The sequence below is a fragment of the Bos indicus genome, chromosome X (genome assembly GCF_029378745.1).
Source record: "Bos indicus isolate NIAB-ARS_2022 breed Sahiwal x Tharparkar chromosome X, NIAB-ARS_B.indTharparkar_mat_pri_1.0, whole genome shotgun sequence".
NCBI lineage: Eukaryota > Metazoa > Chordata > Mammalia > Artiodactyla > Bovidae > Bos > Bos indicus.
In genome coordinates this window covers 119,867,836-119,893,576 of record NC_091789.1, presented here as the reverse complement: position 1 = coordinate 119,893,576, position 25,741 = coordinate 119,867,836, and the positions used below count along the sequence as shown (strand labels likewise).

At 39.6% G+C, this 25,741-nt stretch overlaps 1 protein-coding gene across 10 annotated transcripts in view; it reads right to left on the bottom strand.

Moving 5' to 3' along the window:
* DMD (dystrophin) overlaps positions 1 to 25,741 on the bottom strand; it is a 2,362,639-nt gene that overhangs the window by 324,333 nt on the left and 2,012,565 nt on the right. The window lies entirely within an intron of this gene.

Here is a 25,741-nt window from a genome sequence, read left to right as displayed (position 1 = left end):
TTTTATACTAAATCAGACAGAGAAAGACACACATCATATGATATAACTTATATGTGGAATATTAAAAAAAAATGACACAAATGAATTTATTTAAAAAACAGAAACAGACTCACAGATGTAGAAAACAAATTTATGGTTACCAAAGGGGAAAGAGAGGGAGCAGGATAAATTTGGAGTTTTTGGTTAACATATATATACTAGTATATATAAGGGCTTCCCTGGTAGCTCAGTGGTAAAGAATCCGCCTGCTAATGCAGGAGACACGTGTCCGATCCCTGGGTTGGGAAGATCCCCTGGAGAAGGAAATGGCAACCCACTCCCGAATTATTGCCTGGGAAATCCCATGGACAGATAGGCCTGGTGAGCTCCAGTCCATGGGTCGTAAAGAGTCGGACACTACTGAGTGGATAACACTTTCACACACACTATATATAAAATAGATAATCAACAAGGACCTACTGTATAGCACAAAGAACTCTATTCAATATTCTGTGATAACTTATATGGGAAAAGAATCTGAAAAAAATGGATATATGTATATGTATAATGGGATCAGTTTGCTGTATACCTGAAACATACATAACACTGTAAATCAACTATACTCCAAGTATATGATCGCAAAATGGTGAAAAATGATATAAGCAGGCATGTTTGCCTTTCAGATAAATAGCATAAATTTTTGAACAAGCTATCTGTACCTTTGTTTTTCATAAGGAAAAAACATAGTGTAGTGAAAACAACATTGAATTGGGTCTGAGTTCTGGTTTTGCTTTTAACAAATAAGAATAGTGTAGCTAAGTCATCTAGAATCTATTTCCTAATTTATAACTAAAGAGTTTGGCTTAGTCAGTCTCTAGTCTTTTCTGGCTTCAAAAATTCTTTATTCTTCAACGAGCTGAGAAAACACTTATCTTAAAGACTATAGACCTGTATAATAGGTTGGAGTGTTACTTAAAATTGTCACCAACCATGAGAAATGCATAGCTGTTTTAAACTCCTGTTTAGTTCAAATTTAAGATGTTAAATGGACAAATAAACCTGCAACACGTAGGAAAAAAAATTATGGAGATGGGGATAAAGTGAGACTTCAAGAAATATTTAAATTTTTACCTCTCCATCATGACTAAATTTTAAGTTATTGTTGGTAGCCAGTGGCTAAATGGTAAAAATAAATGAACCTTTGCTCATGAGGCTTTGGGACACTTTTATCTGTTCTTGTGTCTTCCCTTTTAGATACACAAATTAAAATTTTAGAACAATAGAGGAGTTCAGAATTAAAAGAGCTAGGCTAAAATACATACACGATCACATTTTCCTGCCACTAGTTACTTGGAAATGTATGTTTTGAATAAACAATATCGGCTCTTTCTGACACTTAGTGCTTTCTGCTTCTAGTGAGATAAACAACTTAAACATTGTCACAAACTGAAACTAATTACAGGAAAACTAAAACATGGCTCCAAGACCTAAACTGTCATTAACTGAGAATCATCTGTATGCCTTATTTTTGTTATTTATTGTTAAGGCGCTAAGTCGTAACTGAGTCTTTTGTGACCCCATGGGCTATATAGCCCACCAGGCTCCTCTGTCCATGGCACTTTCCATGCAAGAATACTGTAGTGGGTTGCCATTTCCTCCACCAGGGGATCATCCCAAGCCAGATATTGAACCCACATCTCCTGCACTAGAAGGCAGATTCTTTACCACTGAGCCACCTGGGAACCCCGTATGTCTTGTTAGGTGGCTATAAAAATAGATGGGATTATTAATCATGTACTGTGTCTCCTTGGCTTCCCTGAACAATGCACTTTTACTTTTACTCAGATGATTATTTGAGTTATGTCTGATTCCTTCTTTAGATTGAAAACTCCATGAGGGTAGAAGTCACCCCTCTTTTTGATCATCATGTAACCCCTAGGATCTAGCACAATGCTAGGCATGCAGTCATGGGTCAATAAAATATGTAACAGATGATTAAACTCGTGGAAGAATACGTGAATAATATGCAAGGTTTCTTGACAGTCAAGGAAACTACCAGAGTGGAAAGAGTGGGTATGGGGTGGTGAATTTTTCTTTCAGTTGAATTAATGCAAGTCAAAAGATGGTTTGTTATTTCTGTTGTGTAAAGTCTACAGACTACTCAACAGTTACAAAGAGCCAACTCATTGGAAAAGACCCTGATGCTGGGAAAGACTGAGGACAGGGGCAGAAGAGGGCGACAGATGAGATGGTTGGATGGCATCACCAACTCAATGGACATGAGTTTGAGCAAGCTCAGGGAGATGGTAAAAGACAGGGAAGCCTGGCATTGCTGCAGTCCATGGGGTCGCAAAGAGTCAGACATGACAGTGATTGAACAACAACACAACAGTTATGAGATTATTTTTTTTAAGCATAAGGATAGGTCAAGGCTGTAAGTGGCAGTTCTTGGACAATAAACGAAGTGCGTAACTTGTATGTTTTGTTACTGCTGCTTTTAATGACACATGGACACAGAGAGTAACCCAGGCAAGACCCTGGCGGCAAAGGTATATGCATTTTTTCTAGAAAAGGTCAAACTAAAATGAATTAACGGCTGGGGATCATGTTATCATCTGTCTCCCATTTTCCACAAAGACGCATTCCACTTGCTTAGACTTTGGCAATTTTCAAACTCGTGATCTTAATGTCCTCTGAAATGTACAGATTTTATAGCTTAGATTTTAAGAGACACCATTACCTGACGGGGTAATGACAGTTTTATCTGCTCTGGCAACTGGATTTGCTGTGATACTTAAATAATAATCCAAATCAAATGATAATTTTTTTGAGAGGATGTCAGGAAAGGAGAAAGAAAAGAACAAAATACATAGCATTTAACTTAGTTTAAAAACACAACACACTGCAGCTTCCCATGGCTTCTTATTTTACTGGAGAAAAAAAATCCCTTAGCAATTCATCTTCCTTTGGGCGTGTGAATGACATTTTACGGTGATGTGATTATAAGAAACAAAATCCCTTGGAGATGCTTCCTTAAGATATTTCTCTTTATAATGTTCTGAGCTCGACAAACCTTGGTAGAAAACAGAATACTCTTAATTATGAATAAATTAACTAAATTAGTAACATGAGATGGATATGCAATTAAGGGATTGTTAATTGAAACTGGAAACACAGCTGTATACAGCTTCGAGATGAATCATACCAGTAATGACGCAGATGTTTATAAAATGTGATTATCTTTAGTGGAGACAGCACTGCATCTCCCAAGCCCATTCTTATATTGTGTCACTGAAATGGTTTTTAAACCCGTGAACGCCAGGAATCAGGATCTCAGGGACGGCAAATTAGGCTCCCTGGATATGGGAATTAGTGTTGTCTGAATGTCAGCAATTTGATTCTCCAGCTTTCAAAGAATGTATATATGGAGCCAACAACAAACATCTGTTAGTTGCATGGTTCTCAAAAACAACAACAACCCAAAGTTGCTGGTGAACCACTGCCTGCTTCCATCTGAGAAGACAGTCAACTGTCTGTAAGCAGTCACACCCTGATGTGTCAGGGTGACAAATGTATAGAGCATGCAGCCCCAGGGCACGGTGCCGGAGACCCAATGCACACATGGTAAATGCACCCTCTACCGGTGGAGGCTCTCAAAAGGCTTTTGTTCTTTTCCAGGCAGGGAACCCAGAAGAAAAAAATCAAAATTTTCACCACTAAAGGAAGCGGGGACGTGGGGGTAGGGGGGGATGCTGTCACATTAATCGTGCTGAAGGTTCCAGTGTACTCAAATTATCAGTGGTTCTACAGCACTCTGGAAACTTCCCTTGTTTTGTTTATCATGCAGAACTCTGCCCTGTGTGCAACCGTCATCTGCCCCAGGGAAGGCGCTGTCCCTGTGGATCTGGATTGTAATGGAGTTGCTTCATCTCTGTCCAGGCTTCTCGGGGACAAGGTCAGGGTAACCATAACTTAGTGATTGTGGAATGGGGTGACAGCTCAAGAGACCACAATCTTTGAAACTCTGTTTCTGGGTCTCTGGACACAAGCTGGTGGCATTGAAACCAATGACCTGGTCAGGCCAGATGGGGCTTACAAACGTGGCAGACATCAGTTTTGCTATGCAAAGGGCAAGCTTACCACTAAATCATGGGTGGAAGGAAAAAGAACATGCAGTTTTAATACTAGCCAACAGAAAGCGTATTTGTCAGCTTAGCTCCTCTTTCAAAGTTATTCATTTTCTGCACAAAAGCTAGTTCTTGAAAGGAAACAAAAATAAAACAGGAGATCGTCTTGCATTAGTCACTGGCTTCCACTACCCAAGAAATGTAGAAGACTTAGGAAATTTTCCTTATAATTCCAAGAGACCTTTTATGCATTTGTCAACAAAACATCTGGATGACGTGAGGCCCATATAAACAACTTGGCTTTCCACTTGCCACTGGCCGTGGGCACATGGGGCATGGCTGAGTTATGCGTTTGTTAACCAAAAAATACACTATTCTAGATGAATGAAGAGAGATGCAAAACATAAAAAGACACCGCTGTACACTGTGTGCTCTCTACACTGGATATCCATACATGTGGAATTTGTTACATTTTGGTCACGAAGCCTTTCTACCCTATGTGTTAGTCTCTACAAGCACAGGCTTCGCCTATAACTTTAGTATTGATTTGCTGTTATACAGGTTCCAACTTGTCTAAATTTCATTACCTGAAGGGACAGCTTGCAATTCCCTATGCACGTATAATAAAAGCAAGATGACTACATGTATACAGTGAGCTTTGAAAGGGTACTTGCCCTGCAATATGCAGACCCAAATTCTTCATGAGTCTACAAGTTTGTTGCAAACAGTGATAACAAAGATAGTAGCATCTATTACTTACCAGCATCTGTATTAATATTTTCAACCCTGAATCTACCTATCATCACATTAGTGTCAGAAACCCTTTGTGATGTTCCCAGCTATTTGCCTACCTAACAGCTATTCACACTTCTTATTCCTAAGAAAAGAATCTCAGTGATGATCAGATAGTGGGCATCAATGGACCCAGTGCTAGAGGAATGGTTAAAGTCAGGTTTAATCCAATCACAGTAGCTGGTGTAGCCAGTGCCTGGTATAAAGCGGGTACAGAGAGACCCAATTCTGGCTGACACATAAGGGGAAGTATGCTAGGGTGCTTCTGGGAAATTATTTCTGCTCCAACACAGCCACAAATAGCCCATGTGGAGTTATCCTTGGATCTTACTCCTTTTCTACCTTAAATATTGTTGTCTGAGGATACAATGCTTGGTGCAATGGGAAGCCATCTTGGAATCATGAGGAGAAAGCCAAGAGACTCACAGAGAAACTGAACTGCAGTCCTAATACAGTGCAGCTGCTAGGTTAAACAGCCCCAAATCTCATGAGCTTTGGACCTCTGGTTGTGTTAGGCCAATGGTTCACACAGAATGATTCCTAATCACAGCAGTATCAGCATCCCCTGGGAACTTAACTAGAAATGCAAAACCGCAGACCTTACTCCAAACCTACTGAATCAAAGGGCTTCCCTGATAGCTCAGTGGTAAAGAATCCACATGCCAAGGTAGGACATGCGAGTTCAGTCTCTGGGTCGGGCAGATCCTCTGGAGGAGGAAATGGCAACCCATTCCAGTCCTCTTGCCTGGGAAATCCCATGGACAAAGGAGCCTCTGGGCCTACAGTCCATGGGATTGCAAGAGTCAGACACGACTTAGCTACTAAACAACCACAGCAAGTGAATCAGAAACCCCATCTGAAGCCCATCAGCCTGTAGTTTAATAAGCCCTCTAGGTGATTCTGGTGCATGCTAAAGTTTGGGAACCACTGTGTTAGATTATCAGATGTCTCTAGCATTTCCAAAACATGCTGGATTCCACTGGGGTTCATGTTTGAAATGTAAACTCCCCAACCTCTTGAATCAGATTTGCCAGGGTGCTTTGGAATTAGCAAGGTAATCAAGAACCTTTGGTGTTTCTTAGGACCAGAAGAGTTTGGGAAAAGCAAATATAAGGTCCTTTAAGTCAGGCATGCTACTATTGACTGCTGAAAGCATGCTAACCATCTGAGAGCCCCTGTGCTCCAGACCACAGAGGTAAACAGACACTAGCTCTTGCCTCGGTGTGTATATTGTAAAGTCCTACTTTGAAGAGCCTTTGACTTAAAGTGAGGTTTGCATTTCTGAGATGTGGGTTTCTCAACTGTCAACTTGAATTCCTGTCCTTTTATATTCAGAACCTGTTTACTGTAACTCCCCACTGCAGCTCCAGTCTGAATTCCTCACCTCTTAAACATTCTTGACCCCTGCTATCTGGTGGCCCCATCAACCCCACCAGGATTTTAGAATCCCTCTCAAGTAATTACAGGCATAATCATGCATTCCTTGACTCTTAAGTGACATTCTCAGAAGCCAGATTCCTACCTACTGAACTTGAACTTGTCGATGCCCAGGAGACGGGCATGCAAGCAGGAGCAATTAGTCTGTTACAAACTAAAAATATATTTTCAGTCTGCAGGAAAAAAAAAATATTCTGCTCAACCAAAGAGAAATAATGTAGAAATCTAAAATATTTAACATTAAATGGTCTGGAATCATCAATGCTCTTTCAGGTTGAATGAATATTTTGCATTAAAAACTTTCTGTCCCTTGTTTACTTGGGCCAAATACGCCAAAAAAAAAAAAGTAAAAATCATGTTAGTGTAATGGAGTCTCCTTATGAGCAACAAATATTAAGAAGTCGAAAGGGAATTTGAGGAAACTATTTAATTGTCTCCTTTCCCTTCATGACACACGTGTCATTTACTTTGATCTTCCTTATTTTGCCTTTGCTACTACTGCCCTCCCACCCCGCCAAACACCCCAGCTCATTCATTCCAGACTCCAACTACCTTGAATTATTTCAGATTTCCCTGGACCTCTAAACTTTAGCTTATACTGTCCTTACTTCCTAGAAAACTCTTTCACTTTTTCCTCTACCTTTTGAAATACTACTCACTGTTCAAGCTCAAATGTCATCCCTGGGGCAAGATTAATTGCTGTCTCCCTGTTTCTATCACTTTCCCCCCTCAAATCTCTAGCAGAGCTTTTATGGTATTGTTTGTAGTTCATCCTTCTTGAAGCAGGTGTGTGTCATGAACATCTTTGTCCTACTGCCCAATAGCATCTGTCTAGCATAAGGTAACGGAGAAGGCAATGGCACCCCACTCCAGTACTCCTGCCTGGAAAATCCCATGGATGGAGGAGCCTAGTGAGCTGCAGTCCGTGGGGTCGCTGAGGGTTGGACACGACTGAGCGACTTCACTTTCACTTTTCACTTTCATGCATTGGAGAAGGAAATGGCAACCCACTCCAGTGTTCTTGCCTGGAGAATCCCAGGGACGGGGGAGCCTGATGGGCTGCCGTCTGTGGGGTCACACAGAGTTGGACATGACAGCAGCAGCAGCATAATGTAAATCACTTAAAAAATATCGTACTGAATTTCACACCAAAGTGATTTCTGGATACAAGCATTAACCAAATAGTGACAGTTTACTTGCTTATTTTCCCAGTTTTATATAATTCTTTGCAAATAAGAGTGTAATGCATACTGTTTGGTTTTTACTGTGTAGTGGGTGTCCCAGCTTGAGAAGCATTGTTCCAGCTTCGGTTTGAGACATGGAGGTAGGTGCGGCCAATTCATGGGATGGGGACATAGGTGACTGAGACAAAGCTCAAGCTGTAGTCAGTTCCAGACTTACATATCCAGAAGTGTGTTACAGTCATCATAAAGATATTGGTTGCTCTCCAGAAACCTGTTGTAGACCAAGAAGGTCTCTTGGGAGAAGGACTAAGGAAAGAACATATTATAAACTAGGGGTTTTGCTCAGTAGGAAAGTCTCAGTAATGAGAAGAGTGGTTTTGAGAATGTCATGGTGGGGGTGGGTGCCACTTGGGTTCATCTTCTGGTTCAGTCATATCTGAGTCCTATGGCTCCAAATTAGAATGATCTGAAAGACATGGTGCCAGATGGAATCCTTTCTGCTACAGGTAATGGAAAACTCAGCACAGAATGGCTTAAACAGGAATGCACGGGCCAGGGCAGAGGACTGGGTAATTGATGAGAACAGCAGCATTATCAGAACTTAGGTTCTTCCCATCTTTCCACTCTGCAATCCTTAGGGAACTCTCTACATATTCATGAAAGGCTACTTGAGTTCCTGTTCATTCATTCATTCATGTGTTCATTCAGTAAATATTTCCCAAGCTAAGAACTGTTCTTCGGTGCTTTGGACATGGTAGCAAACAAAACAGACAAGATCACTGGCTTTCCTGAAGCTTGCTGTCTCATGGTGGGAGGCAGACAATACAACAAGCATATTAAATATGTTAATTCTGTAGTATGTTATCACTATGGGCTCAGCTGGGTGCTTTTTGTTTGAGGTCTTTTGTGTGTTTTACAGTCAAATGGCAGCTGGAGCCAGAGTGATCTGAAGGCTCGACTGAAATGGATGCCCTGTGTAGTTTTTCCTGCTCATATCTGGTGCCTCACATAAGGATGAAGGCAACAACAGCTGGGGGCTTGCCATGCATTTTTGTCCTTGCATGCAGCTTCTCCATGTGGCTAGCTTAGAGCTCCTCACAGCACAGTAGCCTTACAGTAGTCATACTTCTTTCACAGTAGCTCAGTTCCCCCCAGGTATTCCAAGTGACCAAGATAGAAGCTGCAAGGCTTCTTCTGATCTAGGCTTGGGTCTTGTTATGTCACTTCTGCCTTTGATCTGTAATACAAGGTCAGCCCAGGTTCAGTGTGGGAGGCTATACTGGAGGCATGATTTGTGATGGGGGGTGTCTTTGTAGAATTACCATGACATGGTAAGGGGGATTGAATTGAGATGACTGGGAAGGAGGAGGTAAGGCAGGTTGCTGTTTAAAGAGGGGGTTAATTTTCAAAGAGGTTTCTTTAAGAAGCTGAGATTTGAGCAAGACTGGAAGAAACTGACCGAGTTACTCATACAGATAGCTGGAGGAAGAACATTCCAGATATAGGGAAGAAGTAGGCATAGCATCCAAAAGGTCAAGAATGTCTGTTTAGTTCCTTGGGTGAGGAAAACCTTTCTCAGATACTCCCTAGCAGGCCTCACTCTGTGTCAATATCTTATTGCCTGAGATTACATTAAATGTCCACGGTTGATCCTTGGCAGGAAGACTGGGACCAGTGGATCACCATGAAATAGCTCAGGGCTATCATTATTCATTCCCCAGGGTTGAGGCCCCTCTCTGTAAGCAGGGTCACCTGGAAGAAGGTAGATCCAGAACAAGCCAGGGGAAAGGGTGTGTGTGTGTGTATATAGAACAGAGGGATTGGATTTGGGGAAATGGAAGTAACAGTGTCTCCACTGCACCCTGGAGATTAAACAATACTCCTTTGAGGCCTGAGGACAACTTGTCCCACCTTCCCAGAGATCGAGCCTGACTACCAACAGAGAACTCTTATGCTTGATGTAGCAGCAGAAAAAGCCGGAAAGGAAGCTGCAGTGACCAGGATCAGCATCTAATTTGCCCAGCAGGTAACAGGCCACTACCCATGGAGAAGGAGAGGATTTAACAGAGTACACTAAGCAGACAGGCAGCAGGTAGCATTCAGAAAGAGGAAAGATAACTCTGAAAGGAAAATTCTATGTATTGCACAGAAATACACTGAGATACGTGATGGATGATGGAGTCAAGTCAAGGCTAACGTTAAAATTTCCAAGGGCAGCACCACAGCTCCAACCCTGTGGATAACTTTATTGCCCCTAAAACTTTAAAGAGTCTGAAGGGAAAGCTGTGCGTGAGAATTAGGAGTCCTGACTTGTTGGAAACAATTCAAAAGCCTTTTATATTTCCTAAGTGCCAGGGCTAGAGTGATCCACCCACATATGTGAGTTTCCTATGTTACAGAAAGAAAGCACATTAAGTGGTAATTCCGTAGATATTATTGATGGAAACAGAAGTACCTATTTAGAAAGACTAAGTCAAACTGAGACGATAGAGAAATGTAAGCTATAATTCATAGGAAAGGAATGCCAATTCAGAGGAAAGGAAGTACAGTTCAGAGGGAAAAATCCGAAGTTCACGACTCTGCCCTCATCCCTTCTTTTTCTTGTTAGTATAGGCAGCTGTTAGAAATGCTCACGTTAACCTGGAAGTCTGTTCAGGTTTAACAAGGAGATGCAGATATGATGCATCAGTTGAATATAAGACCAATTAAAACAATTTCATTGCAAATATAAAAGAGCAAGAGTTATCATATCTAATCTTTGAAAGTACCTTTTCTTTTAAAGAGCTCCTTAGGAGCTCAGACAGTAAAGAATCTGCCTGCAATGTGGGAGACCTGGGGTCAATCCCTGGGTTGGGAAGATCCCCTGGAGAAGGGCATGGCCACCCACTCCAAGTATTCTTGCCTGGAGAATCCCATGGACAGATGAGCCTGGTGGGCTACAGTTCACGGTGTTGCAAAGAGTCAGACATGACTGAGCAACTAACACTTTCGTTTTAAGGGTAAGAACAGTCTTTGCCCCCACAAATCTAGAAAGAAATGTGGTTCAATTTTATTTATTTATTTACATGTATTTAGTGGGAACCCACTAGATGGATAATACCATAAAAATCATTAAGTTCTAGAAAAGAAGAAAGCTCTTTTTACAACCCAGCAGGGCAGAAAGGATTAAATTCTTAGAAAGGAAGAACAAATGTATTAGAAAAGATACTGAATAATCAAGTTTAGAAAAGCGAAGAAGTTTAGCAAGGCTTCACCGAAGTGAACAGCTATTCTAATAATAAAACTTACATTTTCATAGTATTTAATAGTTTCTGAAGCACTTTCACAGTCTTTATCTCATTGTTTCACATGGACCTTGCAAGACTGGTGGAATGTGGATAAGCAATTCCTTTTTAAAAGGTTTTAAAATATAGAATATTTAAACGGAAGGATGCATTTTTAACAATAAAATGAAAGACTGTTAGAATACTTAACATGTTTCAGGTTCTGGTTCCATTATGAACTAGTTGTGTGAACTATGACATATCATATGATGTCTGTCAAATCAAGGGTTGGCTTTCTGGACTTTCAGGACTAAAATCCTCTGAACTGATGAGTGGTAACAACTTAAGCCAGTTATCTCTCTTCAGATACAACATTCATGGTAGTACATTGGCCATTAAATGATACAGCATTAAAAATAATTAAACAGAAGCTTTTAAAGAATGATTACTGATGTGCAAAGTTAAGAATATTAAAATATTCAGTAACTCAAAGTGGATATTTTTAAAGCAGTGAAACACACGGACACATTCAGCTCTTTCAAAAAGTAGGTTTAGCTGCTGTCCTATTGGCTAATTTATGCTTGGAGCACCTTGTTATATGGCTTTGGTTTTAGGCCCTGCTGAGAATCTTTAGATATAGATGAAGGCCTGCAGAAGCTTAGCCAAGTTGATTACAAAAGAAAGGCCCTAAATACAACTAGGCAAAAAAGTATGATGGACACAGTATGAAGCAATCACTGCTATTGTGAAAGAAAAACAAAGTATGTGCAATGTTGGTAAGTGCCTAATAGCATCTCTGTGTCTGGAGGATTGCCCATTATCAACTAATTATGTGTTTTCCTCCAAAATTCTTTGCATATCATCTCCAAATCAAGGGGGGAGGGAAACCCAGTACTTCAAAAGCTATTTTAGGACCCCTGCTTCTGAACAAGATGGAGCAATAAGGACCAAATTTAACTTCTGCCTTGAAATAACGAAAATATGGACAAAATATATGTAACAATGCATTGTAAGACAATGGATATCATGCACGGAAACACAGTGACCCCTGGGAGATGGAAAATGTATGAGGTGAGCCCTAGGGCAGTCCTAGATTACTACTTTGAGAGAGTTTCCAGACCACAGCATGGGGATAAAGAAGCTAGGAGTATCCTGGTAGACTCCCAGAGTTGAGGGGAAGGAATTGAGAGTCAGAGAAGACCAGGATAGCTAGAATTCATAGGCCAGAAGCCCACAGAGGAAGAGCTGTGCAGAGAGAGAAACCGAGAGATCTATGGAGGGTCTTTCTCCAGTATTTAGCCACGTACTGACCACATATGTGTGAGGAAATGACAGGAAGCTGGGAGAAAAATCCCCAGGAAGGATTAGAAGAAACAGGGTCCAGCACTCGTATATGGCAGGGGACAGTGCCTCTTTCCTACCAAACATAGTGGAGGCCTCGCGATTCACAGGGCATTGGATAGTGTACACAGAATAGTCTTGTCTCAGTAATGGGGAAGAGTGAGCCCTAGACTGTCAGTCAGTCTAATCCCACTTCATCTTAAAAGACCCCAAAGGATCAAATAACAGCACACACTTAGGAAAGGCAGAAATACAAAATAGTTTCTTATATCATATGTGAAGGGGTCTACTTCTACTTGAAGATACTCTGTGATAAGTTACAGATGTATACTATAAACCCTAAAGCAACCACTAAATAACAAAACAGAATTACAGCTAATAAGCCAATGTAGGAGATAATGGATTAATTACAATTAATCTAAACAAAGAAAAGAGGGACAAGCAAACAAAGAATCAATGGGATCAGGCAAAAATAAGTAGTTTGATGATAGGTTTATACCAAACTAGATCAATAAGTACATTATATATAAATGGTTTAAATATTCCCAATTAATAGCGACTGTCAGATTGGATTTTCAAACAGCAAAATCCAAATATATGCTGCCTACAAGAAACACACATTAAATATAAAGACACAAATCAAGAAAGCTGGAAGTTACATCATTAGACATTGCTGCTGCTGCTGCTGCTGCTGCTAAGTCACTTCAGTTGTGTCCGACTCTATGCGACCCCACAGATGGCAGCCCACCAGGCTCCCCCGTCCCTGGGATTCTCCAGGCAAGAACACTGGAGTGGGTTGCCATTTCCTTCTCCAATGCATGAAAGTGAAAAGTGAAAGTGAAGTCGCTCAGTCGTGTCCGACCCTCAGCGACCCCATGGACTGCAGCCTTCCAGGCTCCCCCGTCCCTGGGATTCTCCAGGCAAGAACACTGGAGTGGGTTGCCATTTCCTTCTCCAATGCATGAAAGTGAAAAGTGAAAGTGAAGTCGCTCAGTCGTGTCCGACCCTCAGCGACCCCATGGACTGCAGCCTTCCAGGCTCCTCCGTCCATGGGATTTTCCAGGCAAGAGTACTGGAGTGGGTTGCTGTTGCCTTCTCCGCATTAGACATTAGGGAAATGCAAATTAAAACCACATGAGATACTACTATATATGTATTGAAATGGCTAAACTGTAAAAGATTGACCATATCAAAATTTAGGGAGGATATGAAAGAATTAGCACTCTCATCCACTGCTGGTGTGAATGTAAAATGGTACAGCTGCTTTGGAAAACAGTTTGTCAGTTTCTTAATAGGTTAAACACACATCTACCATATAATCTAGCTGTCTGTCTACTAGGCATTTACTCAAGAAAAATAAAAATGTAAGTCCATTTAAAGACTTGTACATGAATATTCATAGAAGCTTTATCTGTAATAGCCCCAAATTGGAAACAACCCAGAAGTCCACTAAAAGGTGAATGAACAAACAAACTGGAGTATTTTCATATAATGGAATACTACTCAGCCACAGACAGGAAAAAACTAATGATTTGTATAAGACTATGGATGAATCTCAAGATAAGTATGCCGACCAAAAGAAATGAGGCCAAAAAAGAGCGTATACTGTATATTCTATTTATAGTAAACTAGAAAATGAAAATTCATCTATATTTTCTACAAATTCATTGCAGTATTATTTATAATCGCCAAGACGTGGGGAAAACCTAAGGGGCCACTGACAGATGAACAGATAAAGAAAGTGTATAATGAAATCTTGTCATTTGTGACAACATGGATGGACCTTGAGGGCGTTATGTGTAAGTGAAATCAGTCAGAGGAAGATGGCAGCTGTGTGATCTCACTAACGTGTGAAATCTGAAACAAATAACACAAAAAATAAATATATAGACACAGAGAAGAGATTGGTGGCTTTCAGAGGTGAGGGTGGGTGGGTGAAAGGAGTCAAAAGGTACAAACTGTCTGTTGTAGAATAAGTTGTCACAGGGATGTAATGTACAGCATGACAACTACAGTTAATAATACTGTATTGCATATTTGAAAGATGCTAAAAGAGTGTATTTTAGAAGTTCTCATTGCAAGAAACAAGATTTTGTAACTAGGTATGGTAACGAAAGTTAATTGGACTAACTGTGCTGATCATTTCACAATAGATGCAAATATCAAACCATTATGTTGTAGACATAAAATGAGTATAATTATATGTCAATTACACCTGGCAGCTTAGATGGTAAAGAATTTGCCCTCTATGTGGGAGACCTGAGTTCGATCCCTGGGTTGGGAAGATCCCCTGGAGGAAGACAGGGCATGTTCACCACAGAGTGGAAGGATGCACATTTAATTTTTGATGAATTATTTTTCTTTTTGGAATTTTTGAAAGTTATTTAACTTATTAAGACATGAATACTGTTTCTTCAGAAATAATAGTTTTGTTTCCTATTATACCCTCTGTGGTATAACTATCCACTTGGTTTTCAACAGCATTTTTTTTTCATTTTTTTAAAAAATTTTATTTTATTTTTAAACTTTACAATATTGTATTGGTTTTGCAAAACATCGAAATGAATCTGTCACAGGTATACATGTGTTCCCCATCCTGAACCCTCCTCCCTCCTCCCTCCTCCCTCCCCATACCATCCCTCTGGGTCATCCCAGTGCACCAGCCCCAAGCATCCAGCATCGTGCATCGAACCTGGACTGGCGACTCGTTCCATACATGATATTATACGTATTTCAATGCCATTCTCCCAAATCATCCTACCCACTCCCTCTCCCACAACTTCATGCATTCAGCAATTTAAGAAATATTTTACTGAATGCTTACTATGTAACAGATACTACCTGCCTATTATCAGTAGATATGGTAGTTAGGGCCTCTGCCTTCACGGAGCTGACATTCAAAGGGGTGCAGATAAACTTTTAATAAACACATAGCTATAGATTCAGGATGGGGAACACATGTATACCTGTGGCAGATTCATTTTGATATTTGGCAAAACTAATACAATTATGTAAAGTTTAAAAATAAAATAAAAAAAAAAAAAAAAAGATTTTCCTAAGTACTACGAAGCAAGGAAACCGAATGCTGTCTGAGAAAATGATAGGAAATCTTCTTTTGATGTGACTTAATTATATATTAACTCTGCAGCCCATTACTTCAAATGATTCTTAGTAATTAAATTTACATACTGGAATTTTTCTATTCTGTTTTTAGTTTGTTAGTTCTAAGCTTCAGGCCATTCAGAATAAAAGCTGCAGATGAATAGCAAAGTCACTTAGCTAACCTGTTTTCATCCTTTAGGTTTCAGCTGGAAGACTACTTTCTCTGGGAAGTCTTCCTGATCAGCCTTTCCTGCTGCCCACCCTCACCACAACACACAAGACACACACACACACAAGGTTAGGTTCTCAGTATATGCCCTACATTTTCTCTTATCACATTCATAACAATTTGTAATTATTATTAATATATGGGAACTTCTAAAATGTCTGTCTTTCCAAGAAACTATAATCCCCATTAGGGCAGAGACTTCTTACTATTTCCATGACCGCACCCCTACTATATAGCACAGAGTCTGGCACAGCGTAGGGACTAGAAAAATATTTCTTAAATGGAAACTATGTATTGAATGAAAGTGTATTTCAGCTCACTTCAGGAAGAACTAATGATTAAGTACTCCTGGTTCTGCGAACGAGATTCTCCTTTTTTGTCTGAGTGATTCCACCTCCATGCTCAACAGGCTACTCCTAAGATGGTGGTCTGAGATTCACCAACTCATCCTAAATCTGCATTTCCTAAATTCTTAATGCAGGTGCTTCCTGACAAATTAATAAACATTAGGAGGAAGTTATACTTTCTGCTTGAAGGTTTGGATTGTAAAAGAAGAGGAAATACTGTCATGTCTAACTTTAGAGCAAAGAAGTGGTACTGCATAGATAGTTGTTCTGAGAGACTCACCAGCCAGGCTGCCTGGGTTCAAATCCTGATTCTCTCACTTACCAGCTGTGTGACCTCAGGCAGGCACCCTAACCTTTTGGTTTCTCAATCTCCTCACTTGTAAAACAAGGATAAAAATAATATCTACCTCAAAGGGTGATTGTGAGGCTTCAAAGCATGAGTACAATCCATGATTAATTTCAGCAATGCATAACTGACTAAAATCAATTATTCTCAAAATCTATAGGGTGCAATGGCATTGGCCCCAAAAGTATGACCTTGTGTCAAAAGAAAACCACCTGTATTTCTAATACTTTCTAATTTATATTTTCCAACCACATCTCTACCTCTGAGATTAATGACTATATTAATTGAAGGGAGAACTTCTGTCATAATGCTGATGATTTTAAGGACATTACAGAATTGGTAAGAATCGAGAAACTTTAAGATGGCCTATATTAATTTAAAATGCCCTTTGTGGTACTGACCTTTACAAATAGCATTTCTGAATTTCATCAGCCAGCTTCCAGTCCTACTTACAGAGTTGGCTTTAACATGCAGCTTTTCATATGTTCTGAATGGGGGTTATTTCTAGAGGAATGTGGAGGGAAGAAGGAGAGGGGGCGTCTCTCTGGTGGAAATGTGAAAACAGCAGCTCTTTGAATGTTGTGCATGACGTAGCCTGGGAAATGTGAGCAGCTGCTGGCCAAGTGGTGGGGGGGAGGTTCACACGCAGCGGGAGACTGGGAAAAGCAAAGATGCAAACCATCGGGGCAAACAAATGCAGAAGAATGGCTGGGGCGGGGTCAGGCTGCAGTGAGCAAAGGGAGGTCAGCCTGGAGGGAGAAGGACACTTGGAAGAAAAATGAAAAACGCAGTGAGAGTTGTGAGCCAAGGGCAAATGTCAGCTGTACACTGAGGGAGAAGGAAAAGAGAATATGAGCATTGGGGCAATTTTAAGTACTCGTCATTATATGTGTATTTCTGGGGAGAAATTAAAGAGATCAAGAAGCTAAGAGAAATACATACATGCATACGTACATAAAAATGCTGTTTGAACACATCTAACAGGAGCCCAGGCCATCTTTGAAAACAATAATGAAACAGTTATCTGTATTGCCATAGTAGCTGGCTTCAAAACTAGCAAAAAGTGTTCCTTATGAAAACAAATCAGAAAGTAAGTGGTCCAGAAAGATCAAGCATTCAGGTAACCAAACCAGTATCTTATGATGAGTTGGTCTAAACAATGAATATGCCTTGCATCCTCTCTAACTGATAAATATCTCTTTGGCTCCTACTGGCTGTATTCTCATTTTGTACCTCATAAAACTGTTTTGGTCACCCTCCCGACCTCACTCATTTTTCTCCCTATAGTTCTGCACATCCTGGTGGCTTTTGACAAAATAAAGTATGTCTCTGAAAACTAGATTCTTCTTTGGGGTAAGGGAGGATGGACTCTGGAACATCTGGTCTATGTTACTTTCAGGGTTACCTGGGCAACTTCAGTATCATTCCTCTCGACTAAAGTACAATTAGCTGTAAAAACACTGTAAGCCACACTGACTGAGGAAAATGTACACAAGCTTGACACGCCCTTTGCCCTAAGCATGTTCTACGGGCTGCGACTAGGCTGGACATTCAGATTTATACATTCTTTTAAATATTTAAAGGACATTGTTCACTTCCTCTTTTTTTTTTTTAAACAAAGATGAGGTTCAGCATAAATGATTGTTCTTTCTTTACCGAAAAGATATTTTCCTTGAACCTAATTGTTCTTTTTGTCATAGGTCAATCTATTCCTAATGTCAACAAATCCTTCTGTGATCTAACCTTTTCTAAAACAAACATTCTTCTTTTCCCTTGTTCTTTCCATTTCCTTTATCCTCCACTTGAAAACAAAAACTCCTGCCCATGGGCACATCAGACTTGATGTTCTAGTTGAAATCTTTTTATAGAAGCTACCTACAGTTTAGAATGTGTTTGAGTAATTTTTCCCACAGTATTTTTGTATACTGGCTTTCAGTCTTTCAATCCTGTGGATCCTTTATTAACTTTCCAAGAATTAGAGGATCCCCACATGGTCGCTGAGAGCCAGACATGACTGGGCAACTTATCTTTCACTTTTCACTTTCATGCATTGGAGAAGGAAATGGCAACCCACTCCAGTGTTCTTGCCTGGAGAATCCCAGGGACGGGGGAGCCTGGTGGGCTGCCATCTATGGGGTCGCACAGAGTCGGACACGACTGAAGCAGCTTAGTAGCAGCAGCAGCAGCACATGATTAAAGTACTATTTAATATCTGTTAATTCTGAAAAAGTGATCAGCTGATAAAAATCTGTATGACTTTAATAACACAATTGCAGTTACTAATTTATGAAAAATGCTGGTATATGGGTCAAACCAGTCAGTCCTAAAGGAAATCAACCCTGAATATTCATTGGAAGGGCTGATGCTGAAGCTCCAATATTTTGGCCACATGATACAAAGAGCCAACTCACTGGAAAAGACCCTGATGCCGGGAAAGGTTGAAGGCAGGAGGAGAAGGGGGCGACAGAGGATGGATGGCATCACGGACTCAATGGACATGAGTTTGAGCAAGCTCCAGGAGATAGTGAAGGACAGGGAAGACTGGTGTACTGCAGTCCATGGGGTCACAAAGAGTCGGACACAACTCAGTGACTGAATAACAATCGGTATATGGGCAAGACAATCGTGTGCTGAAACTACAGATGGTGCTTCATGCAAAACTATATTTCCACACCTCTCTATAAAACTCTGTGACCCACAGTTTGAGGATGAATTTTACGGGTGGTCACAGATCAACAGCATCTCCTGGGAGCTTGACAGAAATGCAGAATCATAGGCTCAGCCAAAACCTACTGAGTTTTGAGGGCTGTTTCAACCAGCTCTGCAGGTGACATTTATCCATGTTAGGTTTTGAGAACTACTTTCTAGACCAGTAGTATCCAACAGAAATAGAACGAGAGTTGCATACACTATTTACAATTTTCTAGTAGACACATTAAAAAAGTAAAAAAAAGAAACAAACACTGTCAGGTGTTTTACTTGAAGCTACAGGCTCACTGTGTTCATTTTTAAGAGAAATGCCTAACTTCAAACGATTAAAAAAAAAGAAATGTGTGAGATTAATTATATGATATATTTTACTTAACCAAGTACATCAAATATTATCACTTCAGCATATAATCAGTATAAAAAATATTAATGAGATAGTTTACATTCTTTTTTTGGTACAAAGTCTTTCAACACACCTCAATTTGGACTGGCTACATTCAAGGGCTCAGTATCCACATGTAGCTATCAGAGCGGAAAGCATAGTTCTAGATCATGTGTCATGAAATACAGTAACTCTAAATTATTTACATTATGTTTATTATATTTATCCATATTCACAGTTTTGGATTTATAATTTCATATGGTGTTACCAGGAATCTACTAAGTTTCCCTTTACCCTCTTCTCTTTGCCTGAAAGATAAGTCAAGTGCTAGGGTCTCCATGTTTCTGTAGCACTGTAACATTCCTCTAATATAGAATTTTCTGAATGACATTATACTTATTTCCCACAGTCTAACCCCACAGTCATGTGTATATATATACATATATATATATATATATATATATATATATATATATATATATGCTGCTACTGCTGCTGTTAAGTTGCTTCAGTCGTTTCCAATTCTGTGCGACCCCATAGACGGCAGCCCACCAGGCTCCCCCGTCCCTGGGATTCTCCAGGCAAGAGCACTGGAGTGGGTTGCCATTTCCTTCTCCAACGCATGAAAGTGAAAAAAAAGTGAAGTCACTCAGTCGTGTCTGACTCTTTGTGACCCCATGGACTGCAGCCTACCAGGCTCCTTCGCCCATGAGATTTTCCAGGCAAGAGTACTGGAGTGGGGTGCCATTGTCTTCTCATATATATATATATATATACATACACATATATATATGACTTGTGCAAGGTACCATGAGATGTTTTCTATTGGAAAATCCCACGGAGAGAGGAGACTGGTGGGCTACAGTCCATAGGGTCACAACGAGTTGAATATGACTGCAGCAACTGAGCACACACACACACACACACGTGTGTGTGTGTGTGTGTATAATTATTTAAAAAATCTTTTAAACTCAGCTGTACTCAGCAAGTGCTTAATATAGAATAACATTTCTTAAAGCATGAGCTCTGGATCAGCAGCATCAGCCTCACTTGGGGGCTAGTTAGAACTGCAGAATCTCAGGCCCCATTCCCGACCTACTGAATCAAAAACTTCCCAAGTGGGGCCCATCCACAGCAGTCACATAGTGATCTGTGTTTTAGTAAGTCTTCTGGTGTCATGAACATTTTAGAACCACTGATGCAGGAAAACATTTCCTTTGAGAATGGCCACAGATGTATCATTTTCTTCAGAGTTCTGTGATATAACCACAAGGAGAATCATTTCTGGTCTTGTTAAAGAAAAAGTCCAGGGAAGGCATGCAAAGCAGATATCGGTAGACCAGCCCTCAGTGGGTAAAAAAAAGTGTTAGTTGCTCAGTCATGTCCAACTCTTTGTGACCCCATAGACTGTAGCCCGCCAGGCTCCTCAGTCCATGGGATTCTCCAGGCAAGAATACTGGAGTGGGCTGCCATTTCCTTCTCCAGGGGGTCTTCCCAACCTAGGGATCAAACCTGGGTCTCCTGTATTGTAGGGAGATTCTTTATTGTCTGAGCCACCAGGGAAGCCTTCAGTTGGTAATGGGTCCACATTATTTCTAAGAGGAATCTGCCCAGGTCACCTATACTGCCTACCTAGAAGGGGCTCCATAAAGCACAACATAAAATGATTAGTACAAGATCCTTAAAAAAAAAATATGATGAAAATGTTCAAAATCCATCAGTTCATTTAAAGGATCAAATCATGTGCTCAATAATGAAAAGGACAGAGAGAGAGAGAGTGAGAGATAGCCTGCTTCAAAAAGCTCTCCCACCCAAGTAAAGAACATAAACTGCTCTGTTGGAATTTTTAATTTTTTTAATTAAAAATTTTATTTAGTTTTTTTTTTTTTAAATGAAGCCATGAAAATATTTCTGTTGCCCAGCTAAATATGGTTCCTTCCATGAATCTTGCTAATTTGATTATGGAGATCAAACTCGAAGTCAGAAACTATTGCACAATTTGTAAATAGGAGATCTGAAAAGGTACTACTTTTATAGTATTAGTGTCACAATAGCATATATATATATATTTTGTTTATAAGATGGAGAAAGGGAGGGAGGGTGGGACATGATGGAAGTAATGAAAGAAAATATATCTATAAAACTTTGCTTAAGTTGGCACAAGTGGTGAAGAGAGTTTTGGTCATGATGTCCTTGGACCAGATACGACGATGACAATGTTTGCTTGGTACCCAGTAGCTGCTTAATCAGTGCCAACTAAACAAAAGAAGAAGCAAAGAATGAAAGAAGGAAGGGAGTGTATAGAAAATGAGGGTCTAGATCCCCGTGACATCAAGTTACCGCAAAGATGTGAAGATAGAGTGCAAAACTGTCCATATGACTTTGGAAAACTTTTGGGAAACCTTTAAAAACATACATAATTCATGATGCTGTCCTTAAACATATTTAAAGAATGTCACACAGAGAAATGTCTTCATATTTAATATTTTTCAAGAGATTACATTTCATACATCCTACAGTCAACAAAGCATTTACTCTTTATATTAAAGTGTATTTTCAGCTTCTGTTGCTATTCATGGGTTTACTCATGAGGGTGAGAAATGGGTAGAACATTCCCTAGTAATACTTTCTTATAGAATATTCCCTCTTGTACTTTCTTATAGAATATTCCCTATAGTACTTGTGTTTGGTGACTAAAGAGCACAACTTTGGCACTAAAAGTATGTGCACTGCTTCAAAATTAGAAGGGTTTATCATCAGTTTAATTTTCTTCCCGTTTGGTTTCAATACTCATTTCTCCTGGATAAGATATTAACATTGGTTCCACTTTAAAGGCTAACTCATTAAATTCACTTTTGGTTGCTTTTAGTACAATTGCTGAATTCTAAAGACAATGAGAAATATAATGCTTTATAATTTTATATTTGAAACAACAGGTATGGTTTTAAGGGGTACATTGAACTGGGGCTCATTAATCCATTGGTTTGCAAAGGAAGCTTTCAAAGTTAATATCCCTGAGGATCATTTAAAAACGAGGGGAAGCATGGGAAAAAAAGTGAAATATTGTGTTGCCCAAAACAGCTCTAAAGTATGACTTTGTTAAGTCCACTGTGAGACAAGGCAACAGAGAGTAGGGAGTTGCAGCTCAGATCTGATTTAGATTGTGACTGCCGCTTAAAAGCTGTGTGACTGTGAATGTGTCACTTACCGTCTCTAAGTCTCAATTTCCTTACTTGTACAAGGACACGATGATATTATGTAATCATAATACATAATCATTACGTTTTGAGGATTAAGTGAAACAATGTACATGCAAACTTTTTGCTATTACAAGGAATAATGGTTTCCTTTGCAGAAACACATCATCCAATGGTGTCATAGAAACATTCACACTAATGTGCCCACTCTAAGGGAGAAAACAGGATTTTATTCCCACAGAGAGTTTCAAATGGGCAAAGCAATGGCTCTATACTTCTATTTGTGGATTCAATATAAATCCAGAACTCCCTATACATTCTATTTCTATGTACAGATATTCTGTGACTGGGTTTTACCCTGCTGTTGATGTTCAGATCTATATGGTTTATGTGTTTCTAACATTTTGAGAGATATTACATACAGCTAGAAAACCAGCATGACTTTTCTTTAAAGTAAAAATTAATGGCCCATGTAAGAAACCCAGGACAGATTTCCCAGGTGGCTCGATAAGAATCCGCCTGCCAATGCAAGGGATACGGGTTCGATCCCTGGTCCCAGAAGATTCCACGTGCTGCAGAGCAACTAAACCACAACGAGTGAGCCTGTGTGCCACAATTACTGAATCCCTGGGCTTCCCTGGTGGCTCAGACAGTAAAGAAAATGCCTGCAATGTGGGAGACCTGGCTTCGATCCCTGGGTTGGGAAGATCTCCTGGAGAAGGGAATGGCTACCCACTCCAGTATTCTGGCCTGGAGAATTCCATGGACAGAGAAGCCTGGCAGGCTACAGTCCATGGGGTTGCAAAGAGTTGGACACAACTGACTGACTTTCACTTTTTTGCATCCCAGAGACTGTGCTCCACAAGAGAAGCCACCACAATAAGAAGTCTGCACACCACAACTAGAGAGTAGCCCCCATTTGCTGCAACTAGAGAAAAGCCCACACACAGCAAGAAGACACAGTACAGCCTTCCCACCCGGCCCAAAGGTACACCCAGGATATTCGGATATCAAGTACCTATAGCCTGGTAGTATGTCATTCCACTTCTTCAATTACACTATTTGCTCAAATGTAAGACTCTTTTTCTTAGACTTATATCTACCCTCCCACTACCCCAATTCTCCATTCTTGCTTTTTCTTTGTCTGAGCAAATCCAGAAGCAAAGATGAACTCTCACTTTTATCATGATTTTCGTTGACTGACATAGCACTGTAAGTGAATGAATTAATGTGATGTCACAATTATGGTGGGCTTACACTCTCCTCCACAGAAGCTGGGTAATCCTTTAGTTTCCCACACATTCTTCTTCTAAATGGACAATGTTCTCGATAGGTTTTATGAGTTGCTCTTCCAGTAATGGGGATAGAGTTGTTTGATGTGAACCTCATTTCTTGCTTTGTTCCTTTTCTGAACAAGTACTCGCACTTATAATATAGCAGAGTGGTTAGATTCTGGTCAGATAAAAGAATGGAATCAAGTTGACTCAGCTATGTGCAACTCAAAACCTTGAATTTATCACCTTTCTGCTAGAAAAAACATTTAGGTCTACTCTTAAGGTCACATTAAAAAATGGCAACATGTGGACTGTGCCACAATAAGAGCATATACCACAAAATGAACCATTTACTATGAGAAGGCTGTCTATAAGGGTGTTTGGGGATGAGGGTTTTAAAAGCTAGAATTATACTGATGGAGGAATATAATTTCAGTCAGTCACATTTGTATTATGAAAAGGAAGCAAATCCACTGATTCTAAACTAAATTCCAACATATGTGGATATTCCCCAGATATGCACATACAGAATCAGGACTGAACAGACTGTGACCTAAGACAAAATGCATTATATTGTTTTATAAATGTGGAAATAGAAGCTTTTAGAGGTCAAATGGCTTTCCAAAGATAATATGGTCAAATAATAGCTGAGCTTCAGTTTGCAGTTAGGTGTTCTATCATTCACTCCTACAGTTTTTTTTACTACAACATCCTATCTTCTTTATGTACATTCCTAGATTTATAACCAAGTCCCTTATTCATTTTAAAGGATGGATAAAATCAAACTGTTACTATTTTCTCATATTTTATATTTAAATAAATAGTACAACTATGATGGATCACTCACACTGATTTTTTTAAACTTTCTTTTCCTATCAGTCATAATATTTTTATCTCATTTGTAAAATTATATGCCATTTTCACAAATTTATATCACATTCTGAAAGCAAATGTGGCATTTAGCTCTCTAAAAGTAATGTTAAGATAATGGTTCAAGAGTGCTTGAAATGAACAAATGCGACCATTGGTTTTCCTTGGACATTTATTACTTTCCTTATTTATGTTAAAATGAAAAAAATATACTAAGGATGATACTGATAAGATTTTAATAGTATGTAACCACTATGGGGCAAATAGACATAGAAACGCATGTAATCTCTTAACTATATTGTCTGGCTTTAATCAATGCCACTTATAACAATCTATCATACATTTATTTCAAGACTATCATCACAACAAAAATAAAATAATATGAGATCTCGAGAGGTCTTGTTTTTATTAAAGATCTAACAATTCTTCAACAGGACTTTTAATCACACCGCTAAATGGACTGCATATAGGAAAAGTAATCTGGTTTATTATTTTTTTTCTTACTAAAACACTGAAAGCAAATATTTTTAAACCCAGTTTCCTCTTTCCTCTCTGTCCCCAGGAGCATACTTTGTGCATCTTATGAAACTGGAAAAAGAGAAGAAACAATTCTTTAGTTCTATAATCAAACCAGTTGCAGGGGTGGGAGTTTAGTGGTAGCCTTCATGAAGGGAAAGTGTAGACACATCTCTTTCACCATTCCATTGTCTGAGTTCTTACTATGAGCCAGGTACTGTACCAATAACTCTACAACAATTAGTCCCTTCAATATTACAGCAAGTATGCTGGAGATGAGGAAATGGACAAGCAAAGAGGTCAATTGACTTCAAGTAAGTCTGATTCGAAAACCTGTATGCTATAATAATAACAATTATAACTGCAGTAACACCAAGAACTAGAATTCACAGGGTTTTTTACTATGTAGCTAATACTGTACTAAGCACGTCTCATGTATTTTGACTTACTCATCCTAACAAAAGACCAATATTTTAGGAACATTTAACATTCCCATTTTCTTCAGATAAAACACGGAGACACAGAAAAGTTAATTTGCTAAAGGTCCCATAGCCAGTAAGCATGAACTTGAGCACACTTACGTTCCCTTTATTTACTATGAAAAACTTCCATGAGTCGGTTCGTGGTAGGATATCCTTTCTTTAAA